Source organism: Muscardinus avellanarius (assembly GCF_963383645.1).
Source record: "Muscardinus avellanarius genome assembly, chromosome: 1".
NCBI lineage: Eukaryota > Metazoa > Chordata > Mammalia > Rodentia > Gliridae > Muscardinus > Muscardinus avellanarius.
Window position 1 is genome coordinate 79,598,371 of NC_137786.1, and position 10,707 is coordinate 79,609,077.

A 10,707-nucleotide genomic window follows, 5' to 3' on the forward strand; every position below is an offset into this window, starting at 1 on the left:
ATTCTTGTTAATGTAGTTTTATAATAAAAATTTTACTGATTTTTGATAAAGAATTTTGCCAGTTTCCAGTTGAATCTCTTCCCTAAGAGTTGAGAAGCTGATTAAATATTACTGGAACATGTTTTTTTTATAAGTAAAGTTGATGTTATGCACCTCTTTATTATGTAAAAGAATAAGAATTAGATTAAAACTGGTAAAGATCATTAAGAAGCCATTAACAGCTAGATACAGTTCAAACAAAATCACAATGTGAAGTGCCAGTAAGGAGTAAGGCATTATTTGAGAGTTCCGTGAACTGTTATAAAAATAAAAGGGCATAGTACACAATCTCAAGATATCAATATTATTGAATCATTTTCTTTCCATTCTCTATGGTTGTTTACAAAAACAAACAGCTGGATTCCAACCCAACTCCTCTGCTAGAACAGAAAGGATGAAGCGGGAACATCACCATACCAGGCTGGGCCACAGAGATGAGGCTCTGAGGCTCCTCTTGCAGGTAGAGATCAGGAAACTTCAATATATCTACCGAGAACGTTTGTTACAATCTGAGATGCCGGGCCACAGCCACCTGTGAACAAATAAACTTCAGTTATCTTGAAGCACTGTGCAAGCACTTCCAATCACAGATTCATTTTAATTGGTCACTCAGGCGTCTTTCCTTAAATAATTCATTATGTTCCTCTCCCCTATTCTCTACCAACCCACTAAATCTTCCATTAGGTCCACAAATCCCTGAAGTTCCTCTTGATTTTGGTTTCTAATTTCTATAATGCTTACCAGAGCACTAAAAATCTAGTGCTAGGTGCATTGGCACAGGCTATAACCCCAGCAACTAAGGTAGGAGGATCACAAGTTGTAGACTAGGCTGCTCAACTTAGTGATACTCTGTCTCAAAATGAGAAATAAAAAAAAAAAAAAGGCTGGAGGTATAGCTCAGTGGCAGAGCACCCTTAAGTTCAATCCTCAGTGTCACAAAAAAGTATGGTAAGAAATAAACAGATAAAAACTGGCTACTATAACTCCTCTAATCAGTTCTATAACAATTTTTTTGAAAGTGCCCCAGATACTAAAAGTAAGAAAGAGAAGGCTGGCTTAGAATAAAAGCTTCCGATAGGAAATGTCCTTTGAGATGAGTACTTAAGAATGAGTAGCTCCTGGGAAAAGTAGAGAAGAGGCACTCTCGGTAGAGGGAAGAGGGGAATCATTGTGGAGGTGCAAAAGGGTACACAGTAAGCAGGGCGTGGTGGCGCACGCTTGTAATCCCAGCATTCCGGAGGATGAGACAAGAGGATCGCAGTTCGCAGACGGCCTCCGCTACTACTTAGTGAAGCCCTTTGCAACTCATTGAGATCCTCTTTCAAAATAAAGAATGAAAAATATGGCTGGGGATGTAGCTTGAGGTAGAATACCCCTGGGTTTCATCCCCAGTACCACCAAAAAAAAAAGGGGGGGTGGGAGGGTACACAATATTCTGAAAGCTTCAAGGAACTTTAGGGAAAATAGGAGATAAAAAGAAGAAGACATGAGAAAGGCTGCAGAGATGGCAAAAAGCTGGACCTCATCCTTACTAAATGAACTAAGCCAGGAGAGTGACATGAATATTAAATGGGACTTCGTAGCAGAATGAAAGGAGGTGGCGGTGAAGGAGACAAAAACGGGAGGCAAAGGGCCCAGTCACACAGGACAAACCTGGCTTGCCCTATGGAAATATGGTGACCCAGCTCATCACCAATGACCATCAGATCTGTTACTCAATGAGTCTCAAGTTCAGATGTGTATGCAGAGAATGCTACAAACTCTGATTTATTTTAGAAAACTGTTTATGTGATATAATCTCAATGTAAAACATGGTAAGACCTTGACAGGAATTATATCTAAATGCCAAAATATTAATAGCAACTAGCTCTGAGTAGGCCACGCTTTTCTTGTTATTGATATATTCTAAATATGCTACAGAATCAAACTAAAAATAAACCCTACAGAAATTATTTGAAGTTTAATAGCTAGAACTGGCATTAACCCTTTTAAGGGCCTGAGCCAAGATTCCTTCACAACAAAATTGTACCCAAAGCCTCCCTTAACCACCACCACCTACTACACATAACACAAGTATTCTTGCATCAGGGGTTTAACCCATGTTCTTTCTTCCTCTGCAACATCCTCTCACCCCAAAATCATACTACCCACCTTACTGATCTTATTACCTGTCCCATGCATTGTGATACCTAATATTACTTAACTTACCGTAAACTATCCTTAATAGTTCTCCAGTTTGTTCTTCCTACAATTTTATAAGAACAAAGCAAGTCCAAAATCAGTCCTATTCCAAAATAAATATTCATATATGACTCATTTGTGGACATATGTTCATATAATTATACCAATGTTTTGATAAATTTCAAACATATGTATATAACCACAACCAAAGAGTTTTCAAATATACTATCTCAGAAAAAATTGCCAGCCAGGCAAGATGGTGCACACTTGTAATCTCAGTACTTAGGAGGCCGAGATGGGAAGATCACAGGTTTCCAGCCAGCCTCAGCTACTCAGGCCCTCTGATACTTAGTGAGACCCTGTTTCAAAATAAAGAATAAAACATAGGGCTGGGGGTGTAACTCAGAGGTAGAATGCTCCTGGGTTTAATCCCAAGTACTGAAATAAATATTGCCTATTAATATGGGTTGAATTGTATCCCTCAAAAAGATGCTGACATCCTAACCTCCAATTCCTATAAACGTGACCATGTTTGGAAACAGGGTCTTTGCAAATAATCAAGTTAAGATGAAGTCATGAGAGTGATCACTAATTCATTATTACTGGTGTCCTTGCAGCAGTATTGAAGGAGATTTGGACACAGAGACAGACATACACACAAAAGTCACACGTGTGAAGATGAAAGCAAAGATGAGAGGGATGCATCTACAAGCCCCAGGACAGCGTAGATCACCAGCAAACCTCCAGAACCAGGAGAGAGGCACAGAGCAGATCTCCCTCATGTCCCTCAGGAGCAAAGACCAGGCTGACACCTTGATCCTGGACTTCCATCCTCCACACCTACGAGACAGTCAATTGTTCTGTTCTTTAAGCTGCCCAATTTGTGGTGAAAGAACTTTGTTATAGCTGCCCTACCCAAATAAAATCCCTACTAAGAGAAACCATGCTCTTCCCTTAAAAGTCACTAAAACAAAAATATCCTGAAGGCTAGAAATCAGAAATCACAAATGTGCTTTTTAATAGTTAGGCCAACCTACTGCCAAAAACCTCCTTCATTCTATATGACACAATGGATATAGATATCACATTATCAAATATTATAAGATGCCATCACTTGAAAGATACTGGGATACAAGAATACCCTGAGTTTTTATAACTCTTTTCTTTGTTTTATAAGTTACTTTATGCACTTTCACGTGCCTGTAAGAATATTATTTGAAACATAATCAAAAGCTAGCACACAAGTTATTTGATGAAAAGCAATGGACTGAATGAGCTCTAGACTGACATATTTCAATTAAAATCCTTATGCAGTCACTCCCTGAGCTATGTGACTCTTAGCAAATTACCATGTTTGAGCCTCAAATTCTTCATCAGTAAAATGGAAATTTTACAGTCTATATTAATGAATTAAATCATATATACAATGTGTGTAGCATAAAGTGCAGATAATAGGGTTTTATAGCTTATATGGAATGAAAATTCATAAGTAAAGAAATGTTTATACTTCTCCTGGATAGGAAAAGTAATTAAGCAAGATTATATAAGAAGAAAACTCTTGATCATACATACTGTATATAAAATTATTGCCACTGGCTAGTTCCTTATTATAAAATGTGAGGCTTTCAGAATTTTTAAGTTATTTTTCAAAACTCAGAACACATTTGAACTTAATCTTAGCACTGAAATACAAATGGAATCTCAGTGTCTTTGGGCTCTGTCAATAGACATCAGTTGGTATGTGGCTTCAAGTTACAAACTACTGCTGTCCTCTTCCCTCAGATCACTAAGCATTAGCCAGTTGAATAAACAACCTTTGGAAGTTAGAATGGCATCAGGATGATTCTAGTAGTATTGTAAACCCACAGTAGCCTTCTACCAGGTATGACTGACAATCTTATTTGCCTCCTTATAAAACACTTATCTCAAAAGTTGACTAGGGCTAGGGATATAGCTCTGTACAAGAGGACTTGTCTAGCATGCACAAGGCCCAGGGTTCAATTCCCAGAGCTCTAAATAATAATAACAAGACTAATAATTAATTAAAAAAGAGATAATCTTGGAATTCAAATACTTATTTTTAGCTGGGCATGGTGGAATACACTTGTAATCCCAGCGCTTAGGAGGCTGAGACAGGAGGATCGCACAGGTTTGAAGCCAGCCTCAGCTACTTAGTGAGCTTCTCAACTTAGTGAGACCCTGATTCCAAATAAAATATAAAACAGGTCTGGGAGTATAGCCCGGAGGTAGAAAAGCCCCTGTGTTCCACCCCCAGTACTACACACATACACACAAAAAAACTTATTTTTAGAAATCTGTAATACAAAACCCAACAGATCACTAAAATTCAAAAAGACCTTGTTATGTCTTGAAAATACTGTATATACAATACAAATTATACTTCTACTGCTAACTGAAATATTCATAAACTAAAACTTAAGGCTATATCTACATATTTGTGTGCTGCTTAGGATTGAACCCAGGATCTTTTACCTTTGAACTGCATCCCTGGCCCTAATTTATTTTTATTTTGAAACAGTACCTCAGTAAGTTGCTGAAAGTCTTGCTAAATTGCTGAGGCTGGCCTCAGACCTGCTATCCTCCTGTTTTATCCTCACAAGTACTGAGACTACAGGCATGCACCACCATGCCTGGCTTATATCTGCATATTTTAAAATAAGAAAATGTACATAATTGATCCCAGAAAGACTGCAATTATTATAGAGAAGATACTGGTGTTTTTGACATTTTTTTTTGTTTGTTTGGGTTTTTTTGGTGGTACTGGGGTTCCTAGAAACCCTTCTACCTCCAGGCTACACTCCCAGACCTATTTTATACTTTTTTATTTGGAAACAGGGTCTCTTAAGCCAGCTGAGGCTAACGTCAAACCTGCGCTATCCTCCTGTCTCCGCTTCCCAAGCGCGGGGATTACACCACCACACCCGGCAATTGACAACCTTTTTGTCTAAAACAGTTATCAGCACTGGTCAAATTTGTCAGAAAATAATCAACAACCGACTTTTGTGAGACAGCTAAATGGTAATTGTTCTTAGCATAATTTAACAAGCTTTGGTAAGCTATCAAAACATGTTCATTGCTACAATAAGTTCAATATGAGCATCAAAGCTAATATTGGTAATGACTAAACATAAGAGTTTCCACACAGTTATGAAAACGTGTGTGTTAGTGTGTGACTAGGAATTGAACTGAGCTGAGAGGCATTTCACTTTAGAATTACACCCTAGCCACTTTTTTCTCTTTTAATTGAGGCAGGGTCTAGCTAGGTAGCTGAGAGTCTCACTAAGTTACTGAAGCTAAGGCTGGTCTTGAACCTGTAACCTTCTAGCTCAGCCTCCCAGGTACTGAGAGTACAAATGTACACCACCATGTCCAGCTATGAAAATATATTTTGCCTTCACACTTAGTATAGTTTCTAATTTTAATTCAAGTAGGCTGTTAGTTGAGTTTTAGAAAAATGAACCTGCTTCTTGCTAAATTAGGCAGCATAAGGACCTCTTTTCAGAGAATACTGTTATGCAACAATTTTTTATTTACAGAAAGAAAATTAACAAACATATCAAAGTCAATCACTAAGCTAAGCATGAGCAGGAGGGAGTAGGGAGGGAATGGAGAGGAAACTGAGGAAGGGCTAAGTGAGTGTTGTGCACATGCATGCCTCTACCATCTTGTACCCAGTAAGACGCGTGGCCACAGGGTGGGCGTGGTGGCACAGGCTTGTAATCCCAGCATTCGGGAGGCGGAGACAGGAGAATCGCGATTGACAGACAGCCAGCCTCAGCTACTTAGGAGGCCTTTCTAACTCAGTGAGACCCTGTTTCAAAAATAAAGAATAAAAAAAATTAGAGCTGGAGGTGTCTCTCAGAGGTAGATTGCCCCTGTGTTCCATCCCCAGTACCGAAAAAAAAAAAAAAATGACGTAGGGCTACAATGTACCAATAAAAAAAGAAAAGACCAATTTGCAAAAAAAGAGAAAGATAATTAAATTTTAACATTTAATTTAAATAAAATACATTTGATTTGTTTTTTGGTACTGAGAATTGAACTCAAGAACATTCTAATTCTGAACTACACCCCAGCCCTATTTATTTTTTATTTTGAAACAATATCTCACTTAGATGCTGAGGCTCCCCTTAAAACTGTGATCCTCCTGTCTCAACCTCCCAAGTCCTGGAATTCCAGGTGTGCGCCTCCATGTCCAGCTGTAAGATTTTATTTTTAAAAGCTGATCTGAAGTTGACAAGTGCCATATTCTGTTTATGCAGAACACATATTAGAAATACTGTGACTTTAGTTGACTCCAATTTATAATTCTAGTCATTCTTGAAAGGTAAACAGCAAGAGAAGACAAATATATTTGTGTCTTAAAGTCTCAATATAATAATATTTATAAAATCACAAGAATTTATTATATTAAAAATATATAATCTGGGCCAGGCATGGTGGTGCATGCTTGTAATCCTAGTACTTGGGAGGCTGAGACAGGAGAATCACAGGTTTATGGTCAGCCTCAGCTTCTTAGTGAGGCCCTCCGTAACTTAGTGAGACCCTGTTTCAAAATAAATGAATAAAATAGGGATGGGAGTAGAGCTCAGAGGTAGAATGTCCCTGAGTTTCATCCCCAGTACTACACACACACACACACACACACACACACACACACACACACACACACTTTTCAATTCTTCATAAAAGACTTTATCAATTATTATCCTCCTGAGGGCAAAGACTCTATATTTGTTTATGCCACATGTGCCTTAGGCATAACAAAAACTTAATAAATATGTGTAGACTATATCTTAAGAACACTAAGGCAAAATAACAATTTTCCTAAGAATCAAATAATGGAAAAAACCTTAAAGAGCTAGGGATTCAAAATGGGACATGAAGAAATTTTTACAACACACATATCTAAAAACTAAAATTGGTTGGAGTAAATTCTATCCCTTTTGCCGACAGACAAATTCTGAGATCACAGCTACAAATTGTGCATTGGCTGTACTGATGGAAAATATACAGTCAATGCTAGTTTTGAAATAATTTCATCTTGGACTAAAATTAAGTCCTCAGAACCTAGTAGAAACAGCAAGCATATTTAAGCCCCTATAATCTTTGTAGTATACACAGAAAACACACACATACCCACACACACATTCTTAAGTTTCAACAACCTACTGGAACAATGTGAAGAAATTTAAACAGTATAAAAAAACTTTATATTACTGATATTCACCAGAAATTACAAGTAGAGAGAAAAAGATATCTTTTAAAATATTCCCAAACACATACTGTTCCACAAAAAGCTTTCCCAGAAAGAATAATACGTTAATAAGTATTAAATAAATGCCTAAATAAAAGGGAGACTGAATACTCATCGTTTATTGAATTAGACCTCTTCTCCTCTGTTTAATATGCTTGGGAAATTTTCCTACTAGAAAGCTGCTGAACCCCTAAGAAAATTTGGCCTAAAATATTCAAAGACAAATGGGCTATCTGGTCTACTTACTAAATATAGCTACTTGAGAATATTTATAACTTTGACAAAGCTACTGTTAGTAGCTTCATCTATCCTATAGAATATGACTACTAGTATTATAAGTTCCTAAGTATATATATTCATAGATGGAAGCAAATAATTTATTAAACCAACTGATCCTAAAGCAGCAGATATGAGGAAAGACAGTTTTACAGTACAATATATAACTTCAACCTTCGGTTTTACTGCTATTTTTTCATAGGAAAGGCATGACGCTGTGTGAATATTATGACTCAAGCTTACTCATCTCAACTAAGAATTAAATCTGTTAGACTGAAAACCTAAAAGACAAAGTCCATGCATGTAATTCCAAGTTGCGACTTTTATAATGGGGTTGACTATTATAAACTGCCAGGGGGGACCAAAGTGAAACACCCTACGAATGCTGCAATCTGCATGTCTGTGTTTATCACTAGGAACCTCGCTATGATGTGTTATTACAATGCACCAATTTTTAAAACTCCCAAAAATATTCCATTTAGATATGTTAGGAATTTTTAATTCTAAATTTTACACATGAGACAACAACAACAAAAAATATGTTCTCACATTATTCTATTTGTGCTGTTTTCATTTAGTACTCTGATAAGTTGGTCACTAAAGAGAAACAAGAAACAAACTTGGTATCAAATTTAAAAAAAAGTCATTTTTGCTAATTGGGTGATGTGTGCATGTATGTCTCCACCCATTAAGATGTCTCCCCATTAAGATGAATGATTACAATGCACCAATAAAAAATTCTAAAAGTCATTTTTGATGTGAATATAGCATAAACTACATAAAAAGGAGTTGACTCATAAAGCCCTGATTGTGAAATATATAAAAAATTAGATTAATGTACATGTAAAGATAGTTGTGTTTGTGTCCATCCTCATTTTTCTGATCTAATTACTTGAAGAGGTCAGAAAATTAACTGTAGGGTAAAGACCCTGGTGAAAGCTTCATTATACCCAAGCTATCACTCTTTCTAGAAAAGTCTAAAAATTAGAGAAGAGACTCACAGGCTCTAGTTTTCCATTTTATAAAGAGCATCCAAGTTGACATGACTTCATTATTTTTCTCTTCAGAAAAAAAATACATATATATTCTGAGAGGCGCATATTTCTCTCTTCTTTCTTCTCTTACCCTTCTCCCTCACCTTCCTCTCCTTTCACTAAAAAACAACCCCCCAAAAATGTTGAACCTATGCCCTCCTCTAATAGCTTTAGAATCTCTTCTAACTTCCAAAGTCTTTGATACATCTTGAGTTGACTCCCATGCAGTGTGAGAAATAAGAATTTAGTTCCAATTTTCTACAAATGAATAGCCAGCTTTCCCAGCACCATTTGTTATAAAGGCTGTCTTTTTTACCAGCATATGTATTTGGCCTCTTTGTTGAAGGCCAATTGACTATAAGTGTGTGGATTTGTTTCTGTGTCTTTTATTCTGTTCCATTGGTCTGTGTGCCTGTTTTTGTGCCAATACCATGCTATTTTGGCCGATAAATACATGGAAAAAAATGTTCAACATCATTAACAATCAGGGAGATGCAAATCAAAACTACACTGAGATTCCATCTAACCCCAGTCAGGATGGCAATCATCAAGAAGTCAACTAACAATAAATGTTGGCGAGGATGTGGAGAAATAGGAACTCTTCTACTCTGTTGGTGGAATTGCAAACGAGTTCAGCTGCTATGGAGATCAGTGTAGAGATTCCTTAAAAACTGAGAATTAATCCACCATATGATCCAGTTATACCAGTACTGGGTATCTTTCCAAAGGAGTTGAAACCAGAGAACTACAGTAATATATGCATACCCATGTTCATAGCAGCACAATTCACAAAAGCCAAATTATGGAACCAACCTAGGTGTCCATCCACAGACAAATAGATTACAAAGTTAAGGGAAATACACACAATGAAATTCTACTCAGCAATAAAGAAGAACAAAATTACATCTTGCAACCAAAATATCTCTAATGAAAAACTAAATAAATGAAAACATTTCTCTAGAATTTTAAAGGTCAATGAAAATAGTTGTGTGTGGTTTCAAACATTCTGCTGCTAAGCTTAAAAGGTAACTATTAGGATTGGAAATATAGCTCTGTGGTAAAGCACGTACTTAGCATGTGTAAGACCATGAGTTCAATCCCCAGCATTACATTTTTGTAAAAATGGTAATATAAAAATGATAATATAAAAAAGTATATTACTATACTTCCCCAACATAAGAAAAAAGTGAAGTATGCTGCAACTATTACCATCTTCCAACTTGGTAAAATATGAAAAGTATACAAAGGGCATAAATGAACTGTATGGTAAACCCACTCAATAATATTAAGAGAGATACCCAATAATTTGTACTCTAAACATATGCCTAAGAAAAGTACATTTAAGAGTCATGTCTGAAAGCCTAGTGTTTTAACTATGAAGTTGGCTGGTTGTTTTTCCTGAGACAAATAAGAAATTCAATAATTTACCTAAAGTAAGCAAAGGCCTTTCTTTCCAAACCTCTACATGGAACCTACCTATAAAAACTAAGTGCTTCTAATATCTCTGAAATTTCCCAACAAGAAAGTAGAGGTCATTCAGCAAAATATATTTACTGTATACTACCATAATAGCTGTTTAATTGTTATCATTATGATGCAGATATATAATGGAAACAGATGTTCCTTTTTCCTTTCAGCAAAGCACAGGAAAAGCATAAACTTGCTGATACTGCATGGACTACTACCACAGCACAATACAGGGAAAAAAGACATTAGCACATGACAATATTAGTTTTTACTACACAACTAATTGCATAAAAAGTATAACTTGAGATCTTTAAATCAATATAATTTTCAGCACTACAGAAGGGAAACAAATAGATTTGTGCAACCAGCCTATTTCACATCTGCAGTTAGGAAAATACTTCTGAGAGACTAAGTATATGCAAAATGCTACCA